This window comes from Aegilops tauschii, chromosome 7, assembly GCF_002575655.3.
Source record: "Aegilops tauschii subsp. strangulata cultivar AL8/78 chromosome 7, Aet v6.0, whole genome shotgun sequence".
Lineage (NCBI taxonomy): Eukaryota > Viridiplantae > Streptophyta > Magnoliopsida > Poales > Poaceae > Aegilops > Aegilops tauschii.
This window is the reverse complement of record NC_053041.3, coordinates 12,272,375-12,296,162: the sequence shown is the minus strand read 5'-3', so window position 1 is coordinate 12,296,162 and position 23,788 is coordinate 12,272,375. Positions and strand designations below refer to the sequence as shown.

Below are 23,788 nucleotides of genomic sequence, written 5' to 3'. Positions count from 1 at the left end.
TCCCACCGCCGATGAGGCTGCTCGTGCCTACGACGTGGCGGTGTGGCGTGCCGAATGGCCGAAGACGGATCTAAACTTCCTGGAGGTCGAGTCCCAGGCGGTGGCGGAGTGGCTCGTGCCGCAGGGCATCCGGATGGAGGAGATGCCGGCTAAGATGGCGAAGAAGAGACCGGCGGTTGTTGTCGCTCCCGGCGAGAGCGACGAGGCGATGATGGCTTGGTTTGCGTGATTTGCAATTTGCTGCAAAGCCATCTCTAATGAAATGCTATTTGCTACATTTTTAAATAGGAAAATTATTCCGATCAGCCAGGCATAACTCAACAGACCAATCTCTAATGAAATGCTATTTGCTACATTTTTTAAATAGAAAAATTATTCCGATCAGCCAGCCATAACTCAACGGACCAATCCGAACCCACATTTTCTAAAGTAAAAAAGAAATTCCCTTGATAGATCAAGATGCCAAAGTGTCGTTTGCCCGACTGCTATGTTCCTATACACGCAGAGCAAATTAATTTTCAAATCAAAGAATTAAGAAAAGGAAGAATATCATGATGTTCGTGGCACTTGCCAGGTCTGCCATGCTACCATGGCATCGTCTTTTTAGTCTCTACCCACATGCCGAGTTGAGAAATAATCTTCAGATATACCCACTGTTAACACACTCACGTACATAATGGCCCTTGGCTGATTGATTTGGCTGGCTGTTAACACAAGCACACAACACACAAAATCAGTCAATAGCCACACGTATGCATTGTTTACTTTATTCCAATTGTGATGCAATCGTGACACCTATACACGCCCCGTCCGCTCGCCCGTCACGGTAATTGCCTACTCGCGCAGGTGCCAACCGCTCGACCTCGCCACCGCCGCTCACCACTCAGTCTCCACCGGCTGCCCATTGCCTCTTGCGCCACCCGCGCGCTCGCTCGGCCCAATGTTGTTGATTGGAATGCGGGACCGAAGGTAATCCATGGACAGGTTTTAGTTCTGCTTGGCATCAATCTTTGGTACTTGTCAATCCATCTAACGCACAAAAAAATCGACTCGCAGACAGAAAAGTGATCTAACTCTATTGATGAGCACAACAGTATATACCATCCCATCATGATGTTGCCATCTCTCACACTTGATGATTACATCTTGTTATTTACAACATGTACACCATCGGGCGATTGCTTTATTAGAAATATATTTACACAATATGATCAGAGCAACATCAAGGAGTCGGATGCTGGTGCACAGATTCTTCTCAAATTCCACATGCAACCCTTGTAGAGAAGAACGACATATTTTCCTTAGGTGATTTTTGACCGAGCTCCTACAGAAAAATTCAAAGAAATCATGAGGAGCATGGAGCCAGGCAAACTAATCAGAGTAAATCATGAGAGGAGAAGCCTCTCAACCTACTACAGAGAATCGAGTCAACATTAATTCGTGTAAGAATTAAACCGTAATGTAGATCAACAACCCAGTAGTTGATAAAATAACCCTGACACAACCCATTAATACAATATATGGTCACAGGAAGTAGATTGAGATTGTGCAGATATCATGATCTACGAACTGTATCTACGAATATTGATTGCAAAGTCACAAACAGAACCTCCTCACATCACAAAACAAATGTTTCATCAACAGAAACTCTAGCGAATGCCAATTGGATTATAGAAGTAAGATAGAGACATCGAAAAAAAGAAAAGATAATTCAAAGAGTATATATTCTATTTTCTTACTTGACATCACAGAGAATGCAAGTCAAAGATATTGCGATACATCTTACCCTTCTATAAATTGACTGCAAGGCACAATCCCCAGCAAAATATACAGAATGAATTGCTCCTATGGTCCAAGTATTGCATAAATAGTTATATACAGACTATTCAACAGTGAGCATAAACATGGCATGTACTACCAAAATCCCTTGGATATGGAGCTTAGTGTGCATGTCTATTCGTCTTGTTTCCCTAGTACAATGCCCATGCGTTGCCACGGTCCTTTTAATTATTTTTTCTGATTGCATACATAAGCATAATGCACTTCCAATTTCACATGTATAGAAAAAAATTACAGTAACAATCGAAAAATGTACTTGATGCAATGTATTTTCATTATTCCACTTCACTTGCATCTCCTAGTAGAACGCCCGTGCGTTGCAACGGGCTATATTGATGACTTCTTTTTTTACGTCAAAGCACTCTTCTTTTCTTCCATTCTTCCTTCCCCCAATTAAAAATGTTTCTCAGAGTGATATGTGAATGGATAAATTTACAACGATACTAAAATATGAAGGACTAAAACCATATTTATGGAAGAACATATTTCTACAACACATTCGACATGAAACTTATGGTGTTTGATAGATTGGATAAAACACGATGCTGACTTAGCACCAAATCTCATTGATATTTCAAAACATGGTTGTCGTACCATTGTACCTGAAAGATCTGTCTCCCCCTTCCTCGCTCCCTCTCTAGTAGCCATCTCATGAGCCGGTCATCATTGTTGCTGTTGATGGCGATGACAACAATGAGGAGGAACACCACAAGAGCTAGATGTTCTTGACCTCTTCCCTATGGTAACTGCCGCCTCTGCATTGGGTGTCGTTCATCAACACCACCGCTGCACCAGCTACTACTTGTATAGAAAATAAGAAGATAGAAACTTTGTGTGTTGGGTGGGCTTGAATTTGAAATTATAGCCTTATAGGAGGAAAACTTATATGAAATATGCTACAAAAATATCATCTTGTGTTTAAAGCCATGGAAACAAGATCTTTAATAAGGCCATGAGAAGACATGTGCAAAGCAACATAGTACTAAGGTGACTATGCTTTGCCATGGATTCAAGAAAGACATGAAAGTCCAGCTATAGTAATTTTCTCCTACACATTATGTGTAATTTAGACATAGATCTATTCAAGTCCAAAAAGAATAGTGATGAACACTGATTTATCACAATTTTAATCACAACACCTGTTTAAAAGATCCAGGGAGAGAAAGAGATCCATCCGGGGAGCAAGCATGTGTCGTTTATGACGGCCAAAGTGCAAAAGTAAAAAAGGAAAACGACCAGCAACACCACCACAACCTAGTTCTCCTTCTAGCACCGCGTGCAATGAAGAGGGTCTGAGCTTGAAACAACAGCCTCGTTGGGTCTTTTTTGTTGCAGCCGAGATGTAGGGGATTGCAAGCACCCTGCCTAGAGGATTCCAGAATGAAACCTGCAATATTAAAGGCAAACAGAAAATCATTAAAGGCAATCTTAGAGGTGCAAAATCATCAAGCTATGGATGCCCTCATAGAGAGACTTCTTGTCATCAAAACCGACAAGGTACAACTTGCGTACTCACACAGCTCCCACCGTCTAATTTTACTTTTTACCAATCCAAGTTATTTTTAAGGCTTCATTGGTATGCTGCAAAATCACACACATGTATAGAAATTACCATTACAATTTGTGTGGCATTCATAGAAGTTACTCCCTCCGTCCCATAATATAAGAGTGTTTTTGACTCTAGTATAGTGTCAAAAACGCTCTTATATTTTACGACAGAGGGAGTAGAAAAAAAATGCTAATCCAGTTTAGCTTGATTGGTTACCTTGGTAAACCCACATGTCATTGAACTTAATTATACCTTTTCTAATTTGGGAAGGAATGGGGAAAACATTTGTAGTCTGCACAGTTTTTATATGTAGATGTATTGTCTACCCGACAAAGGCCTTTTTTAGGAGAAAGGCAGGAGCTTTGCCCAATTCATTAAGAGAGGAAAATAAAATTACAGAATGGCCCTGTTTATGAGGAAAACAAGGCCGAAAACCATGCGATTTAAAAGGGAAAATTGTGCAAAGCCCCGAAAAAAGAAGAGAAACAAAAAAGAAACAACAATTCCGACATCAGCCAACTCGAAACTATACCACCAACTTGCCCACACCCCAGAGATGAGTGGATGAACTCTTCCGAGATGCCTTCAAGAAGGATAACGACGCCCAAGGGCGCCGCCGTTTCCATCCTTTTCCCACTAGGATCGGAAATCCTGTATTTTCCATATCCATACGATCGAGTCATTAGGTTTCTGAAATAGTGTAATGGAAAAAGAAGTGCTTCGAATCATTGCTATTTGACTCGGACCTGTTCTGAAAAAGTCGAGGTATTTCGAATTGTTTGTTGACACGGACAAAGTAAGTCGCGGTCATCGACCCCCTTCGAAGACTTAAGATTTCGCCTAGAGTGACCCACAACAGCTGGCAGACCTCAGGAGATGGCCGCCCACACCAACAACCCCCACGGCAACCCTTAAAACCAGCAAGCCATGGTCTAGTGAAGAGGAGGAACTCATCGATGACAACTCCAAAGAGGAGGGAGCTACAACGCCATGGTCGCTGGTATCCTTCAACACCCATCAAACCAAGACTTTCGCCCTAAGCCCCTCGACCTAACCCAGCCCCGAGGAAGGAACTCAGCCACCGCCGATCGAGAGCAAGCCAAGACCACGCTATATGGGCAGCAGCAAACCATGACCACCAGTTCCGAGAGCCCTTCGATCGATCCGCACGACCAACATGGAGGCGAGTCAACACCAACGTACAACACAACACAACCGAGCCTCAGATACACCACGAAAGCCAAAGCTCACGCGGTAAGCACGGCCCGGACGCAGCCCAACCATGCCCATGTCACAGTATCCAACGGCCAGCCCCATGGCCGGAGCGGACAGATCGGGACCGCCATGATCAGAGCCTTCGAGCCCGCTCCCGGGCAGCTGCCCCAGCAACCGAGTCGCCCACGCCTCCTAGGCCACCCACCTCACCACATCCGCCGACGCAAGAGGCACGACACCGCGCTGGCCGTCGCCCTCCGCTTGCCGCCCGCCCCATGAGCTCCCCAACTCATGGAGGACACAACCGCGGAGAAAAGGAACCGTCCCCGCCGCCGCCCGCTCGACGACGGTGAGGGGAGGAGGAGGGTGGGGGTCGCCGGGCTTAGGGTCGCCCATGGGGATGGAGTGACATGGGGCTGGTCGGCATTTCACTGTCTAGCTGTTTTATCATTTCCAACAAAGGCCTTTCATGCAATATAATTGGGCTATTAAGTTCTAGTATCGATCATACTGTGAGAACAACAAAAAAGAGCATATTGTATACAACGCCACAATAATGATATCATAGACATACATAAAAGTACATGTTAGTACCTTGAGCATTTTAATCCCTTCCTCGTACGTTAGCTTCAACGTTTTCTCTAGGTACTGTATATAAATTAGAAGAAGTTGAGACAGTAAATTAAGCAAAAGCACACATATAACAACACAAAACAGTAAGGAGTAATGGCTTACCTTCAGAGGTTCAAATGGATACTGCCTATTTATTTTCTCGAGTTCCTTCTGACAATTTTCATTTGGGTGTTTGAATATTGCTACAATTAGCAATCTATGATATCACAAACCTGAAAACAAAAAATCAGTACTTGGTCAGCATCGCTTCAATAGACAAACTAAAGAATTATTTCCTCCAAATCTTCCTTGCCTCAAAGTAGTGCTCCTTAATCTCCATTTCTGCATCCAACCCAATAAACTCACACAGATGCCTGTGAGTGTTTGATTTTTCTGATCTAAATACCGGACCAGCCTCAAACACGCGCCCAAAGCCACCACAGATGCTCATTTGCTTGTATGATTGTGGAGACTGCGCTAAACAAGCAGGCTGGTAATTGTACGCCAGCTTGAATGGAGATGCACCAAGTTCACTTGATCCACCAATCAACTTTGGACTGTGGATCCCAAGTCCGAGAACAAAAACTCGCTGAAAGTCTGCATGTGTATCCAACAATCATGACATGTACTCCCTATGTAAAGAAATGTAAGAGCGTTTAGATCACTTCTTTAGTGATCTAAACACTCTTATATTTCTTTGAGGAGGGATTATGGACCAAAAGAAGAAAATAAACATTGCATGCTACAGAAATGGATAATAAAATCTATCTGCATGAGATGCCACATGAATGTCACAAACATAAGCATAGTTTCGATGCACACTATCCATGTTGCATGTTAAATACAGGTTTGTGCACGTTGCCTTTTGCTGGTAGATGGAGATACTAAGATGAAAAATGGTCACACAAAAATTGCTTTTCAAATGTTAATATTACCAAGACTAATCCATGAATAAAATGTATGCAAATATGCACAGTAAAGATACTTAAAATAGTTACTGTACTAAACTCACTGATATAGAGCTATCAAAACCGGAGCCAAGGCTCAAATCTTGAACAACGATCAAAGCAGACTTCAGCCTTGTGGTTGCCGCATAGGCTCACCACACTGACAACACCAACTCTCTTCCGTCTTCTCAGTTTCTTGACAAAAAATGATACTGCTAATTGCACATTAGGGAGTAAATTATGCTTCAAGCATTCCTCAAACCAAATCGGCAATATGTAGGCTTAAAATATCAGCAGGCATCCACACAGATTTCTACAGCTGAAATATAGTGTTGTGATTTGTGTACCCATAATGCAGAATAACCTATTGTTCTATTTGGTGGTTAAATAAATAAACATTATTGTTTTTGGCTAGTGCCTGTAGAGCTACTAAATGATAGTCAGTGTCACTGTATATTTCTAAGAAAGAAAATTATAAGACTTCATTGGTTGTAAATAACGCTAATTGTAGGGAGTTGCCACCAATGTCGACTTGAAAAGAAAATTATGGAGCTTCAGTTCATATGCATCTAGTCATATAAAAAAATAAGAACACATGCTTCAGCTCCTGTTAGTTCAGTCACAAAAAAAATCACCACCAAAAATCAGAAGACAAAGTATCATTGTTATATTTGTTGACTTGATTGATTACTGTAGGTTAACACACCCAACTGGAATTAACCTGCAATAGGATAAAAGAAATTAAGATTTGAGACGTGTGTTATAGGGTTCATAGAAGAGAGAAGAGGGAGGTACCATAGCAAATCATTGGTCGCACAGTTTGACATTCAACTTTCCATTTGCCAATGAGACCTCAGTGATTCATATACATAAACGTTGATTGATATATCAGGTCCAACTCCCTGTAACTCATAAAAGTTACTGGGAAGTCAACTAAAAAACAATTCTCAGTAGAAGCATACGGCTTACCAATAAGGTGGACCAAAGGCCTTTATACAATCCTCTACCACTCTCTTCTCTACAAATTGTAGACAACATGTGAAAGATGCCCTTGTAATACCTAGTGGTTTTCTGCAGAATTTTATAGACATGAAAGTTTAGCTTACTAAAACCTGTTCCTTTGGTCTGTAAAGCTGCATTGCATGAAAGCGTTAGGTAAAGATGCTCTAAGTTCTAACTGGAAGTTATATTGATTGATTGATTGGCTTAGTGTTATTCACAAATCACAAAAGGAAGAAAAGCATCACCTGTGTTGTCAGGTGATTTCGAACAACATCCAATGGGTAAGTTACAGATGCATGTGTCACTCACGCTAGACCACCACCAAGTAAACATATAGACACTAACATAATTTGGGCCGTCCATTCCGTGAAGCTGCAACTATATTTCGAAATTTATAAACCTATAACAAAAAAACATAGTCACGAGAAATCTTGCAAGTTAACATACTAAAATTCAGTGCTGAACTTTTTGTATCGCTCATATCAATAGAAGCTGATGGTGGAATAAGAAAATCGATGTACAATTTTGACAAGATTGCCTTTCGAATATGCCCAAAACACTTCTTGTCGAACAACCCACGAAGCCATGTGCCATATACTACCCTTCCTTAGAGCTGCAACATCTGAATGCATACTTGCCACCTGTCGGATCAGTATGCCACAAGCTCATACAACAAACTTTATCATCAGCATATGGGTTATGTGACAAAAAAATTACTGTATTCAAGAACATTTTCAAGAGATTGCAATTTTGTAGCTATGAACAGCATATGGTACATACAATGAATCCACAGCCAAGGTTTAAGTTTGGACCATGATTGGACAATACAGCGCAGAGTGTTGTAAATTAACAACAATAATAATAGGCCATGACTGTCAACCAGAGATATATTGTTTGGGGCAATCAATTCAAAGCGAGGGAAGAATATATATATCACATTCAGGGAACTAAGTTGATATTATCAGCATCCAATTCCTTTGAAGAATCTATATATGTGCAGTATGAAATAGAAGAGAAATATTCCTTCACGCTCACAATCCGTGCACACGAGAACGCGGGAGATAAAAGAGGGGGCGGGAAGCCTATTACCTGCAAGAGGATGGAGAGTGGCGAGGATCGAGATGCAGATCTTGCCGACCACGCCGGCGAGGTGTGCGACGGTGATCCAGCCAAGGAGCCGCTGCGCTTGGCAGGGGAAGGCCCCGCCGACGCCATGGAAGAGGACACGGTGGCCGCCGCCAGTCGGCGGCAACGGGGACCTGGCCGATATCACCAGGGCCTGGATATCACCTCCATCATCCCAGACACGCCTTCATGGTGGGCATCCTCACGGCCCCTTGAAACCGCAACAACTTCTCCTTGCATCCCCATCGCCGGATCATAGCAAACTGCACACACGCCGAATCAGATCAAGATGCGGAAATAACCAAACCAGAAGAAGTGGAGGAGGGATTCGTACCTGGTCGAGGCCATGGACCAGAGGGTGATCTGCGGCGCCCACGCCAGATTGGTCATCATGGCCGCGGGCGAGGGAGGCGGCGGCGGCGGTTGCTCCTCTCGGGGCTGGGGCGTCTCCTCTCGGCGGCGGTGGCTCCTCTCGGGGCTGGGCGTCTCCTCTGGGCGGCGGCGGCGGCTCCTCTCGGGGCTGGAGGCTGAGATGAAACAGATCGAGATTGAGGTTAGTTTCACGTGCGGGGTGAGATACGAAAGAAAAACCAGACGAAAAAAAACGATGAAAAAAAACCAGACGAAGGTGGGACGAAAATAAACCCGGAACGGAGACTACCAACTAAGACATTAGGAGTAGAGATAACCGCACCTAATTCCAATCCTCTCAGGCCATCAGCAATTTAGACCGTCAGATGTCATGGTTTAAACGTTCTTGGCCGTCGGATCTAACCTGAACTCGTGCACTGGGCCTTCTGTCCTAAGGGGCAGCTACTCTCTCGAAGCAAAATCCGACCGCAGGGGTTAACTAGGCCTACTGCCGCGCGAAGCCCATTTTTCTGCCTTGCACACGAGCCATCCTTCGTAGCTCCTCCTTTCCCCTCTCGACCCCCAACGGCTGACTACGTCGTCGGGCTTCTCGCCGTGCTCTGGAAGGTGGCCGCTGCCGACGCGTACGGCCACATTGGCAGGTGGACGGCCGACCCCCAACGGCGACTTCCCTCTCGTCACCAAGGTTAGTACGAATCTGTTTTTTTTTCGAAACGGAGGCATAAGATTTGCCTCATCTATTAAATAAGGAGAGAATAGAGTTTAGATTTTTACAGGACACCCCATACAAGCGACATGACAATTACTCACACACAATGATAGTCCCTAGCTTCTTGGCGCCGGCAGTAACCCATAACTTTGCCTCACCAATGATGGTTTGGAGGAGAATAGGCGGTGGCGCAAATTTTTGCCGAAATACTCTAGCATTTCGCTCGTTCCAAATGGTCCAAGAGATGAGCATGACGAGAGAGGACATGGCATGCCAATTCGGGTTTCGGTCATCGGTACGCTTGACCCACCACTCCTTGACGGATTCATCAAGATTCAATCGGGAATGTTGACGTGAGGTAGCCCAAGCTTCTCGATGATAGATCTCCAAAGCCTAAGAGTGTAACGACACTTGAAGAAGAGGTGTGGCCCCATTTCTTGCTCTCTATTGCATAGTGGACAAAGACCACAATTGACCCAACCACGCTTCTCCAGACGATCGGCAGTCCAAATTCGGTCTTGCAGGGCAAGCCACACAAAGAATTTAACCTTAGGGGGTGCCCAAGCCTTCCAAACCATACGGTCCATGGGAGAGAGAGTCGATCCAAGGAACAGAGCCTTGTACGCAGTGGCCGCCGAGTAGATCCCATCGTTCGCGTGCTTCCAAGTAATGTCGTCTTCGGCTTGGTCGTCAAGGGGGAAGTCATGAACAAGCATCCAAAGAGTGAAGAATTCGCTAATGTGGCGAATGGAGATAACAGTGTTTGGATTGATTTTGAGAATCCATGCATTCTCATTGAGGGCTTCACGCACCTTCAAATTCTTTCTCCTTGATGCCTCGTAGATTAATGGAGCAATATCCATGGGTTTCCGCCCAAATAGCCAAGGGGAGTCCCAGAACGGTGTTTTTGCACCGTCACCCACAGTGATAGTTGTAGAGGCGTAGAAAAACTCGAGGTCCTCGGCGGGGCATGGGTTACCAAACCCCACCCAAGGCTTGTGGGGCTCCTTCCATTTATACCACAGCCAACGAAGACGTAAAGCCCGCGAAAAAAATTCGGTGTTGAGTACCCCCAGGCCACCATATTCCTTTGGCCTACAGACTATTTTCCAATTGACTTTGCACTTGGCTCCCGTTGTCTTATCCGCACCGGACCATAGGAACGACCTCTCCAACTTATTTAGGTTGCTGAGCGTACTTGGCGGCACAATGAGAGGCGTGATTGAGTAGATCGCTTGGGATGAAATGACCGATTTGACAAGTGTCGTGCGGCCGATGGTAGTGATATTTTGGCCGTCCCAAGTGGCCAATTTGCTCGCCGCCTTGTCCTCAAGATATTGGAAATCCACCTTTCTGAGCTGCCAAACAGAGAGAGGCAAGCCAAGATACTTCACCGGGAAAGTAGCACGAGTTGCAGGCAAGCACTGAAGAGTGTGCCCAAGATTAAGATGACTACATCGAATTGGCACAACGGAGCTTTTCTGAAAGTTGGTGCATAGACCTGTCACTTCACCAAAGCCTCTCAAGATGGAAGCAAGATTGTCAACGTCCCTTTTGATAGGAGCCAGAAAAACAGCAGCAGCATCCGCATATATGGAGGTTCTCACCGTAGGCCCCCGCCCACGTATCTTGTGAAGAAGGCCTTTCCGGGTTGCCAAATCCAGAATCTTATGCAGCGGATCAATCGCGATGACGAAAAGCAGGGGGGAAATGGGGTCCCCCTGCCGAAACCCCTTCCCATGCTTAATGGGAGGGCCGGGGATGCCATTTAAGAGAACACGAGACGATGACGAGGATAGGAGTGCGGCAATCCAAGCCCGGAACCTATCCGGGAAACCCAAACGCTGAAGGAGATCTAACATGTAGCCCCACTTGACGGAGTCAAAAGCCTTTCTTATGTCCAGCGTGAAAAGGAGTGACGGGGTCTTGCACTTGTGTAAGCGCCTAGCAAAATTACGCACGCACATGAAGTTGTCATGTATACTACGCCTCTTTATGAATGCACTTTGGGCGTTGGAGACAAGGCAGTCCATGTGTGGAGCCAGCCGGAGCGAAAGGACCTTGGCAATTATTCTTGCGATAGCGTGGATGAGACTGATAGGTCTGTAATCAGAGATGCCTTCCGCACCCTCCTTTTTGGGCAATAGCACAACATTGACGGAATTCAACCAATGCAGGCTGGAGGTGTGGAGAGAGTCAAAACACTGGATGACTCTCATGACCAAAAGCTTAATGATGCCCCAATACTTCTTGAAGAAGATCCCTGTGAAGCCATCCGGACCAGGCGCCTTATCACTAGGCATCTCCTTTATGGCCACGAATCTGTTTTTGACGACTCTGTTCCGGACACATTCTGTTCTTGTCGCAAATTATTCCAAAGAACAAAACGTAAAGAAAATCTGACCAGAATATTTTTCAGTGGCAGGTGAGCGGGTGGGGATCGTGGGGCTGGGCAATATCGGCTCCCGCGTCATGCGGCGTCTCACCGCCTTCGGCTGCGCCGTCTCCTACCACTCGAGCTCACCCAAGCTGTCGGTGCCGTAGTAGTTCGTCCCGGTGCCGCGCGACCTCGCCGCAGGCAGCGATGTGATGGTGCTGCCCTCACAGCGATTTGGGTTTTCATCCGTCCGTTTTGGCGATGTGAACATTCCTGACCGTCAGATCTGATGTACGAAGCGTTCTGTCCCGCACTATGTGTAATCTGACCCAGCTGTCCTCTGGGCTTCTGCTCCAGGGGCCGAAACGAAAGCCTCTGGGCCATCGACCAGCCGTCAGCCCATTCCAGCGATAAAGGAGGTCTGCTGGGTTTGCGAGGCATACAGAGGAGCGACCGCGTCCAATCCTTTCGGTCCCGATTCGGTTGCCTAAAGAAAAAAAATCCCGTCCCGATTCGAGGCGCATCGAAGCGACCGCACCGGCGGCGGCGACAAGCCGGCGACACTGGTGATGCCCGCCGTCAAGCGGAAACCTCCATCCCTCCCCGTGCCTTATCTCCTCTTCTCCTAACTCCCCCTCTGGTGCGCCGCCGAGCACAACTTGGAGCGGCAGCCCCCACCACGATCCGCTTCGTCCTCCCTTCACCCGAGTCATCCAGGTGGCCATGGTGTCTACAGCTGCGTTTAGGTATGTACGCCGTACGCGCGATCCCACCCCCCGCTGCTTGCTCTGCATGACCTGTGTTGATCCCACCCCCCGCTGCTTGCTCTGCATGATCTAATGTCGCCGTTTTGATTCCTTCCAATGAGCCATGTTCAAAGTCATCCTCCCGTCCACCCATTAATTAGAAGTTTAGAACTAAAGTGTGAGCTCACATATTTGCAAAAAGTGTGAGCTCCTAATATGTATCCTCCGGAGCCTTGCGGGCATGCCATGTCCTCCCCAGCTTCGCGGTCCTTCCTTTCACCTCCACGAGCTTTTGCATTTTGTTAAATTCTAAAGTCCTTGCAAGCTCAATTTATTTTGCATGTTTGATTGGTAAGTTCAGAGCTTCAAGGGTCGGACAATCATGCCTGGTTGAAATATGTCAGATTCCAGCCATGTAATTTACTAACGAGATTTCACTAAAGAAATTGAGAGCATATCTTAGTCTGGGAATAAAAAAAAAAGGACAAATCTATATCGACTTGACGACATTTAAGAGCTCTATTTTGTTGTGTTCTTGAGTCTTTTTGTTTCTGCGAGGAGTGTTCTTGGGTCTTGACTGGCATCCAGAAAACATCTTTCACTTGAAATATTGATCTTGTCACAGAAGGAAAAAATGGTCATATGTCAATTTCCAGGAATGATTAAATTGTCGAAAATACTTTTTATCTTTCTTGAGAGCAAGGAATAGATTATTTGTGCACTGGATTTATTCTCCTTTGTTCCATTTTACTACGTGAATTATTTGACCCTTCCAAGGAATGAAGAGAATGAAAGGGACACGTGTTTGACTCTTGGTGCTTAAGCAAAAGGAATGAGCTCACATGAAGTGATATCTGATCACGATTAAATAATTGACGTTGTATAAAACATGGGCTAATTGCTTCTGAAGCAAGTTACTGACCTTCTCAAGCCACTTGACTAACACAAGTTACGTACAGTTTTTTCTCGCTTTTCTTTTCAGTTTTTCCTCATATATTGTTTATCCTTTAGAACATACATTTTCAAACATGTTTGAAATAATCAATTTTATTTTGGAATACGCTTGAGAGCGTATCTTTTCATTGATAGAGAAAAAGAGAAGAAGTACAAAGATTGACACCCAAGCTACGTATACAGAGAGGCGTAGATGGGCGCAGTTTGAGCAGAAGAGGCGGGACGCTCACTTGCTCAGTCCCCAAGCACAAAAGTTCAGATTACAGGAACCCTTTTTAGATGGGCGTAGATGGGCGCAGTTTAGACCCTCGATCTCGGCTCCCCCTCGTGTCGCCTCCCCCTAGGCGACGCCAAGGGCCCCCAAACCCTAGCGCCGCAGGCCTCCTCTCAAGCCGCCCTCTGCCGCCGCTACCGCCGGCGAGGGCCAGGGTGACGGCGGGCCCGGCGCCGAAGGCACCTGGGCGGGTGGATGCGGCGAGATCTCATCTGAGGCGGCAGGGGCGGCCCTTCTTGTAAGATCCGAAGGCGGCGGCTGGGGCGGCGATCCCTTGCCGTGCGGTGGTGGCCGAAGCGCCATAAGCCGGCGGAGCGGCGGCCCTAAGATGGACGGCGACGGTGGCAGCGCCCCATCCGACGGGTTACCTGATCTGCACGGAGATGGTGGCGGCGGCGACTGCGGATCCAACGCCCCGATCGGATCCGCCGCGGGGTGGCCTTCCGCCGACCGGCGGCGCGTGGAGGGACCGGTGAGGAGATGTCGAATCTCCGCCGGTTTATCGACGGCGGCGTTTGTCTTCGTTGCGAGACTCCGCTTGGTTCCAGCCAACCGCGAGATCGGGACGACGTGGCTACCGGTGAAAATCACGCCTGACTGCGGTCATGGTGGACGATGGCGGCGTCTCGGACGTCGTTCCCTTCTCGGGGCATCGTCGTTGTAGGTCACGTCAACCAGATCGGAAGGTTCCGGGGGAAACCCTAGATCTGGGTCTACCGGATCGGACGATGACGACGTTTCGATGTCGTTCTCCCTTCTGGGGAGGGGGGCATCGTTTTGGAGCAAGTGTTGGCCGGAGGGGACAAGAGGAGGAGCGGTGTGGTATCTGACACGTAGACAACGGCGAGTCTCAGCGGCATGGAGTAGCGGGGTCTCGCTGGTGGGCGTGTGATGATGGACGAGCGCAGGATGGTGGCATTGTCTGGCGTCGTGGTGGCGTCGACGGCAGCTAGACCGGGCAAGTTACATGCAGCAGTACATCACTAAAGATGGATTGGTGGCAGGTGGCTGCGGCGGCCTCATACCCGGCAGGTGTCGTGGTTGAGGAGTGCGCCGGACTGGTGGGTGCCCTTACCCGGCAGGCGTCCTGGTTGGGACCTCAGGTCTTAGATGTTAGGCTTGGCTGCGAGGTCTGTTTGGTATTAGGCCCAGACTATCAGCATCCCTTCATCAACTGCGTAGGAGTAGCGACAGATGTTGCCTAGACGGTGGCTTTAGTCTTACTTTTGTATGACTTTGTAAAGTCTTGTGTGAATAATTAATAAAGTGGCTGCATGCATCGTTCAGATGCAGAGGCCGGGGTCCTCCTCCATTTTTTTTTAAAAAGAACTCTTTGTAATAAAGGCTCTCAACAACCATACACACTACACGCCCAGCAATTTATATGCAACCATGTTCTCCGCGTGCTTGACAGGCGTGGTTTTACTTCGCGAAGCCATTTTCTAAATTTTTGAAAGTTGGTTGCACACCATGAACTTCAGTTTTGTTATATTTTGGCAGCTAATCCCTTCAGCTATATGAATCCCTCAAGAAAAGTCCACGTCACCATAGACTCACAACTCATAATCATTCATATGTGTTCTACATATTAGTTAGCGTTTCCTCTTTTTGTATTTGGCAGACTGCCAGTATGTATGTACATTTTGTATGTGTTGACCATGGACAGTTAGATATCAAGGGTGTGTTTGGATGTGAGGCAAGGGGCAGCTCTAGCTTAGCTATGCAAGGTTATCCATTTGGTAATCAAAGTAAAACTAGCTTCTGGAAGCAATCTAGCCCTCAGCTGCCAAGAAAACCTTGCCGATGGAAGCTATTCGAATTGGCTCTCCCACACTAGCAAAATTAGCCATTATCCAAATAACTAGCCTTGCTTCTAGCGGCTCTTGCTGGAGCGGGCTAGATAATTCTAGCCCAGCTAAGCTAGGTGAGATAGCTATCCAAACGCACCCGCAGTTTTATTTTTGCATTTGTGTTTTTTTTATGCATTTGTGTATTTCTGAATGCTTGAGTGCACAAATATGTTTTTTTTTTTGCAACTATCACAAGGAATGTTTTGTAGCTATCCAAACGCACCCGCAGTTTTATTTTTGTAGTTGTGTATTTTTTTGATGCATTTGTGTATTTCTGGATGCTTGAATGCACAAATATGTATTTCATGGCACAATTACCAGTTTTGTGTGCCAATTTTCCGCTTTCCACTATGTAAAGGTGCATTATATCTCTCTACATGATGCAGGATGCTTATGCTTATATAGGCGGTGGCATCTTATGGGAAGGGAGCGGAGAAACGGGAATGAGGTGTTGTCGAGTGGGCGGGGTCTTTCTGCAGTCGCCTTAAGTTCCACATCTACACACCAGTCGCCATGGCTTGGTAGGGCCAAATCAAAGGTCCAAGGCTATAGATGAGCTCTTTTTTATTGATGTTTTTTTTCAGTTTAGAGTTTCATTCAGTTTTGGTCGCCTAGGAGCTGTTTAAGCTGGGTTGAACAGAAAACCACAAGTTTATAGAATCTAATTTTAGTTTTTTTTTAAGTAATCCAGATGTGCGAAGAGGACATTTTCTACCATGTACGGCTGACACATGTTTTTACAATGTGGAGTTTTATTTAATTTACTCCTTTTGGATCACCTATACTGAATATTACTCCCTCCATAAAGAAATATAACAAACGCTCTTATATTTCTTTACAGAGGGAGTACAAGATTAAACTAGGAAGAGTTTAAGCCAGGCAAAACTGAAATCATAATTCGCCATAGTCTCTGTTCAGTTAAATGACGAAGAGGACCCTCTTCGACCATGTGAATCAAACTCCATATTTACGCATGTCATACCTTCTTTGTAATTTTTTTTTACTTTTTTCACCAGTATGTTTACTTACTTATAGCCATGGTACTGATCAGTGTTTATACTGTTATGCACTAATCATGGTTGTTGTTACATAACCACCTGTTTCGTTCTTGACATACTGGTTCATTTGTGTTCCGCAAAAAAGGCAGAAGTATGATTGTTAGACATAACTAAAATGAATAGTGTTTGGTTCATCCCATCTATTTCAGGTTACTTTGGATACCACATACACAGCAGCAGTAATAGGTAGGGAGTGTGATTCCATAAAAATCAGATAACAGTCGGATTGTACTTCATATTTGCTTCCACAACCTGATCTGTATTAAGTTCATCCTAGCTATTTCACATTAGTTTCAGTACCGCATACACAGCAGCAATGATAGGTAGGCAGTGTGATTTCGTCCAAATCAGACAAAAGACTGATGGTACTTCATATATGCTTCCATAACCTGATTTGATAAATACTATAGTATCAAGGGTGAGAGAATGAAATGAAGTTTCTTCTCTGCTCAGACTCTGCATGCTTCCTAATAAACACCTGAGTAACCAATTGGTGCATAGCCATATCTGTTGATCCCCTGTTTTCCTGGTGCCAAACAAATAGTACAAGCATGTATAGTCTACAGTTTAAGCAAGCTCAAACCCCTGCTACTCTCAATTCTTGTATTACCTTTTGGCAGCTTCAGAATTACCTAGCCAACACATATCATTCAGTTACTATCAGTGTTGTGTATCTCACCAAAAATTGATAGACATACATACACATATAGAATCATACACTGCACTTATAGTACCCCGCAAAAAAAATACACTGCACTTATAGTGTCTTCCTCTTTGTCATCAGTCAGCCGCGATGTAAAAAATCAGGATCCCAAGAAAAGTGCTTCTAGACACTATGATGGAGCAGCCTGGCCTTCGGAACGCAGTGTACTCAACACAGAAGGCAAGGACTGTTGGTCTTGACGCAGAAATTCAGTTCTATCCATCTAAGCACCAACTAAACAACAGACTTCCAAGGAAATTCAATTCTATTTTCCACACGAACATGGTTTTAAACAGGTCTCTGCGCCAATTGGCGCACTTGGTCATCTAGTGCGATTAAAAGTTAACAGCCACGCATGACACATAGAGTTACCGTAGAGTTCCTTGGCAGTGTACTCGCGATGGCGGTGTCAGTTTAAGGACCATCTTGGACCTTGCCAGCAACTTCAAGGACGGTTCATGCATTTTACTCTAAGATATTGTTAAAAGAAAAAATTCTTGATTCAAACATATTTGAAATAATCTTTTTTTTTGGGAATACGCTCGAGAGCGCGTCTTTTCATTGACAGAGAAAAGGAGATAAAGTACAAGGATTGACACCCAAACTACGTACACAGAGAGGGGTAGATGGGCGCAGTTTGAGCAGAAGAGGGGGATGCTTAGCCCCCAAGCACAAAAGTTCAGGTTACAGGAACCCTTTGCAATAAAGGCTCACAACAACCATACACTACATGCCCAACAATTTATATGCCACCACCAGCCGATTATGTTCTCCTCGTGCTTCGGAGCCACCCAGTTTTGACACCTCTCAGAAACCCCCTGTTAGCAAAACAATAGAAGATACTATGCACGAAAAAAGTAAAGAAAGGGAGTTCATCTTAAGAATAGGAGACGTTGGGAAGAAAACATGCAGAAGCTCATCAATGCCTCGTTTAGTATGAAGTGAAGATGTAGTGTCGAGCCATATGAATTTCCGAGATAGCAGCAAGAGTTGGGTCCTCATGTTCTCCCCATGTCAAGAACAAACCCTTGGCTTGATGGTTGGTGTTGGCCGTGGCCAGCTAGCCCAACCGGGTTCTATCTCTAGGATCAATGTGAGTGTGCCACCCAAGGCATCTTCCCCAGTTGTTAAGTACGTCACTCGTCTACGGGCCTACAAGGAAGACGAAGTATCTGCCATTCACTGAGCCAGATGATTTCAGTAGTTCCTCAGGATGTGCTGCGTGTGGATAGGTTGTAAGTCTGCTAGATGTATAGTGGTGTGTAAGTTGTGGTGTGGGTGTGTGTGTGTGGGGTATGTGTTGCGCATTTGACCGGGTTCTACAACCTGTATCCGTATAGTTGAGGCTAAAACAAAGTTCTTAGTAAGTCGTTCTTTCCCACGTGTTTTTTCAAAAATAACAATTCACCGTGCATGTGAAAAATAAAGAAAAATGAAACATGTTTTCCTTTCCGGGTCTGTCTAGGGCACATCTAAATCAATGACACAAGACTTAGCGTAAACATAGTTATGGCACAACATTAGAGCCTGAGGACACACGTCCACCACAAAGATGCCGCCGCCGCACCATCCTTACTTGAACAGACTAGTTTCCAAATCCATCCCCAACCATAGGTCCGATCGCCTTGTCGGGGTAGGATCTAAATAATCTTTATTCAAAGACTGAAATTAAAAGAACATTGACTCAAACCTGTTTGAATAATCATTTGATTTTCCTCCTGCAATAAAACCAACTTTCTTAGAGACATCCACACAATTTATATTTGTTTGTAATAAATATTCTCAACAACCATACACTCCACGACCACCAATTTGTATGCCACCACGAGCCAATTTGTGTTCTGAGCATGCTTCGGAGTCACCGAAATTTCGACACCTCAGAAACCACCTATTAGCAAAAGATGAAAAACACTATGCAAGAAAGAAGAAAAAAAAAGAACATCACTTCATCTTGAGAATAGGAGACGTTGGGAAGAAAACGCTTACTTGGTGGTCAACCCCCTGCTTAGCATGAAGTGACGTTAAGGCTATGTCATCCTAAGGTGCTACTAAACGGAAGGATCTTATCAACGTCCATGAACGTGAAATCATAGATCCAACTGCCGAATTGGCAAAATTTGGTGCCATCGCTATTATAGTATCCAAAGGTATAGTGTCGAGCCCTATGATTTTTCGACACACCTGCACAGGCCGTGGTATCATATTTTCTCCACATCTTCCATCTTTCTTCAGAAGGCGTTTTCTCTACATGTTTTTCACAACAACAAAAATATATTGCGCATGAGAAAAAAAAGGAAAAAGAAATATGTTTGGGAGCCCAACATGTTTTTCCTTTTGAATGAAGGTGATTTTTTTGCTTCATCCAGTTTCTTGCCTTAACTCCCAAGTCACCCACATCACCCCCCAGAAGAGTAAGTCGTCTAGCTAGTAAGTCGTCTTCCTCCCTCCCTTCCACGCTAATCCAATCCATCCATCCATCCCCTAATCACCACCGCCGCCGGCCTAAATCTCCCTCTCCTCTGCTCTACTACGCGCGTGATGGCGGCGGTGATGGCTTCCGTGGAGGTGCCTGTGGTGGCGCTGTTGAGTGCCCTCTCTGCCACTTCCCCGTCTCCCGTCCCCTCTCGCTCTCTATATTATTCTGGGTCTTTGCTGGCGCTGGATCTGGCCACGCCAGCGCGCGCGACGCCAGTGATTTCGCCGGCGCCCGTGCCCCTTCTGTGAGCTTCGATGGTTAGGCTTAGGGTTTGGTGAATCCACCATGAGGGGGCGATTGTGGCAAAGTAGAGCTTAGCAGGGTCGTCTTTGCTACTGGACACCAAGTCTGAGGAGGAAGCAACCTCATCAGCACAACGACCAATCTTCACGACGAAGTAGAAACTCTCGGTCGACCGGAGCCGCCGGAGGAGAGAAAACCCTAGCTTTCCTTGCTAGGGGACACCAAGTCTGAAGAGGGAACCCCCGTCAGTGTTGGAATAAGCCACTGTGCCACGACGGTGACCGGCGTAGTGTGCGCCTAGGTTGCGTAGGTCGTGTCCCTGGCGTATCTGGGCATAATCTGGCACAATATCTGGTGCAAATCCGGGGCATGTCCGGGGCTTGTACGTGTGTGTGTGCGTGTGTTTCAGTTGTTGATCGGACGCCGGTGTGTGGCCGCGTCCGAGTAGCGTGGGTCGAGTCGGAGGTAGTTAGCTGCACTAGCGGGAGTGGCCGATGCGATCTGGTGGAAGTTGGCCGCGTCGTGCGCGCGGGTCAGGCGAGCGGATCGTACGCCAGTTTAGGGGAGGTGGGCTGCATCGTGTGAGTGCACGAGTGCATATATAAACCCCCCGTGAACTGAGTTTGTAACTCTCCAAGCCAGCCATGTAGCCATTGAAAAGATAAAGACGATTAGGGCGTGCGTGCGCCCACGGCGGCGTTCGTGCGCCGGCCCGGAATTTCTTGTATCTTGTGTCTTCTTCTACCTCTAGCCGAGAGTTAGAGAGGGCTGCGGTTCTAACAGTCAGCACATCTACCGATCTTCACCAGGACTCATCAGGCCACGACCACCACAGCCGGCGGCGGCCGTCTAACTCTAGATCTCCAAAGCCGTCCAGTTCCTAGCTTCTCGCCGCCCCAACATGCAAAGCTTTTTTTTTTTTGATATAAAAGAAGGGCTTCGCAGCCCTTCCGATTTTCATTAATGAAAACTATGATGTTCGGAGCTACAAGGAAAAAGGAAAAAAGCACGACGAACTGCTCCCAGCCCCATCAAATCCCCGAGAGGGAAATGTTTTATCAGAGCTGGAGGCGAGACGATGGAACCCAACATGCAAAGCTAGCAAGCAAACACACAAGCAGGCTGATTGACCAGCAGTAGCCACACACAAGCACGTCTTGCCGAGCGTCTGGCTTGCGGTACCAACTCGATAGGATGGAATCGATCTTCTACGGAACGTCTCCCTCAGCCATGGCGTGCCATGTAGTACGAAGTTAGGTCACGCACTCACGCCGCCAGTACGTGGAGGCTCCCTTATGTGTTTCTCTTAACTGAAATATAAGGACACATGCTACTTTTTCCCGAAAAGAAAAATGGGGAAATGTGCGAGAATAATTATGAGTCAAACCGAGGCCTCTGATAGTTCGAGATTCATATGATTTTTATTAGGAATTGGTAGTACATGTATTATAAAATTTCTCTACATTGGTTGTTTAATTTGCAAGAATAAATCCGATATGAAATTTTCCGTTGATGATTATTTTTGTTCTATACTCTTAAGTGGAAAATTCATTGACTCAAAAATGTTTTAGATAATCATTTTATTTTTCATAAGTGCAATTACACGAACATCGGCGGAGACTTCCACACAGACTAAACCGTTTTAAAATGAATGTTCTCGACAATCGTACACTGCACGCCTACAATTTATATGCCACCACAAGTCGAATCTGTTCTCCCCATGCTTCGGAGACACAGAGATTTGACACCTCCCAGAAACCCCATGTTAACAGAAGAGGGGGGAGACAGTTCATCTTGAGAATAGGAGAAGTCGGGAAGAAAACACTCAGTGGATCTTCTACCGCCTGCCTAGTATGACACAAAGACATGGTGTTGAGCCTTATGATTTTCCGACGAAACACCGTAGGGAGAACCGAAGACCATGGTAGAACAAGGGCTCATATTCTCTCCATGTCTTCCATATTTTTCTTCGGAAGGCGTTTCCTCTATATATTGTGCTACCGGCATGTTTTTTCGCAAAAAAAAAATCGCCCATGTGAAAAGCTAAGGGCATCTCCAACGGCGACCTGCAAATTTCCTCACGCATCTGTCCGCGGATAGGGAGATCAGTCCGCGGACACGAATGTGGGAGGCCGCCATCCAACGCTAGCCGCATACATTGCGAACTCTTTTTCAACAAACGGATGGAACTCATGCAAACTCGGCCGGATTTCATATAAACATGACTGATTTCATACAAACCGGACGAAAATGGTTACATTTTGGACATATTTTCAACTAAAAACGAAACTGGACTAGTCTGGGCCAACGTTGGCGGATATCCATTCCGACGACATGATACCCTCGACTAGTCTACTGTTGATCGCGACAGGTCTCCAACGTCGTTCCCATGACCGGCAGCGGTGAGCCTAGGAGGTATATGCTTCAGTGCAAAGGACGGCTCGCTTCCCCACCACTCATCAGAGTGGAACCACCACCTGATATTTTAGCCGGAGGGGAAGGGTACCTACGCTGCACGGACCAAAGTTGGTTCTTGGGTAAGGGGACGACGGTGGCTGGGAGAGGGAAAGACACCGGCTGTGTACACCAGTGGTGCCGCGGTGGTGGCCTTCATGGGATCCAAACGCCGGCGGCCTCCCGTGTTATACTTCTCCTTGATGATGGTGGCCGGCGCAGACGTGTTTGCCGCTACCTCATCGATGTTCGAGAAGCTGGTTTCTTCCTTTGCCGGCAGCGCACGGCTACACGTGTGTTGACTGCGGATGGCATGCTCGTAGGCACTGGAGGCGCGGTATCGTGAGCTGGCCTGGCACGGTCGCCCCTCCTCCGCGAGCTGGTCAGGAGCGGCGAGTTGGTGAACCACACTCCGGCTTGGGGCGGCAACTTGCTCCGTCGGGCTTGGCGAGGGAGGTGGAGCAGCTGTTGGAAATATGCCCTAGAGGCAATAATAAAATGGTTATTATTGTATTTCCTTGTTCATGATAATTGTCTATTGTTCATGCTATAATTGTATTAACTGGAAACCGTAATACATGTGTGAATACATAGACCACAACATGTCCCTAGTAAGCCTCTAGTTGACTAGCTCGTTGATCAATAGATGGTTATGGTTTCCTAACCATGGACATTGGATGTCATTGATAACGGGATCACATCATTAGGAGAATGATGTGATGGACAAGACCCAATCCTAAGCATAGCACAAGATCGTGTAGTTCGTTTGCTAAGAGCTTTTCTAATGTCAAGTATCATTTCCATAGACCATGAGATTGTGCAACTCCCGGATACCGTAGGAATGCTTTGGGTGTACCAAACGTCACAACGTAACTGGGTGGCTATAAAGGTGCACTACAGGTATCTCCGAAAGTGTCTGTTGGGTTGGTACGAATCGAGACTGGGATTTGTCACTCCCTATGACGGAGAGGTATCTCTGGGCCCACTCGGTAATGCATCATCATAATGAGCTCAATGTGACTAATGAGTTAGCCACGGGATCATGCGTTACGGAACGAGTAAAGAGACTTGCCGGTAACAAGATTGAACGAGGTATTGGGATACCGACGATCGAATCTCGGGCAAGCAACATGCCGATAGACAAAGGGAATTGTATACGGGATTGATTGAATCCCCGACATCGTGGTTCATCTGATGAGATCATCGTGGAACATGTGGGAGCCAGTATGGGTATCCAGATCCCGCTATTGGTTATTGGCCGGAGAGGTGTCTCGGTCATGTCT

At 46.2% G+C, this 23,788-nt stretch overlaps 1 long non-coding RNA gene across 3 annotated transcripts; it reads right to left on the bottom strand.

Moving 5' to 3' along the window:
• Window positions 1-2,756: 2,756 nt before the first annotated feature.
• Window positions 2,757-8,839, bottom strand: LOC109736672 (uncharacterized). 3 transcript variants are annotated; one of them, XR_012189258.1, is made up of 11 exons: window positions 8,624-8,839; window positions 8,254-8,552; window positions 7,686-7,805; window positions 7,410-7,564; window positions 7,132-7,233; window positions 6,958-7,064; window positions 6,228-6,883; window positions 5,529-5,812; window positions 5,339-5,448; window positions 5,198-5,251; window positions 2,757-3,226 (listed from the first exon to the last, which is right to left on the bottom strand). It is a non-coding gene; the product is annotated as an uncharacterized lncRNA (long non-coding RNA). The 3 variants fall into 3 exon arrangements; XR_012189259.1 differs by lacking the exon at window positions 7,686-7,805 and adding an exon at window positions 3,921-4,039; XR_012189257.1 differs by lacking the exon at window positions 7,686-7,805.
• Window positions 8,840-23,788: the final 14,949 nt, after the last annotated feature.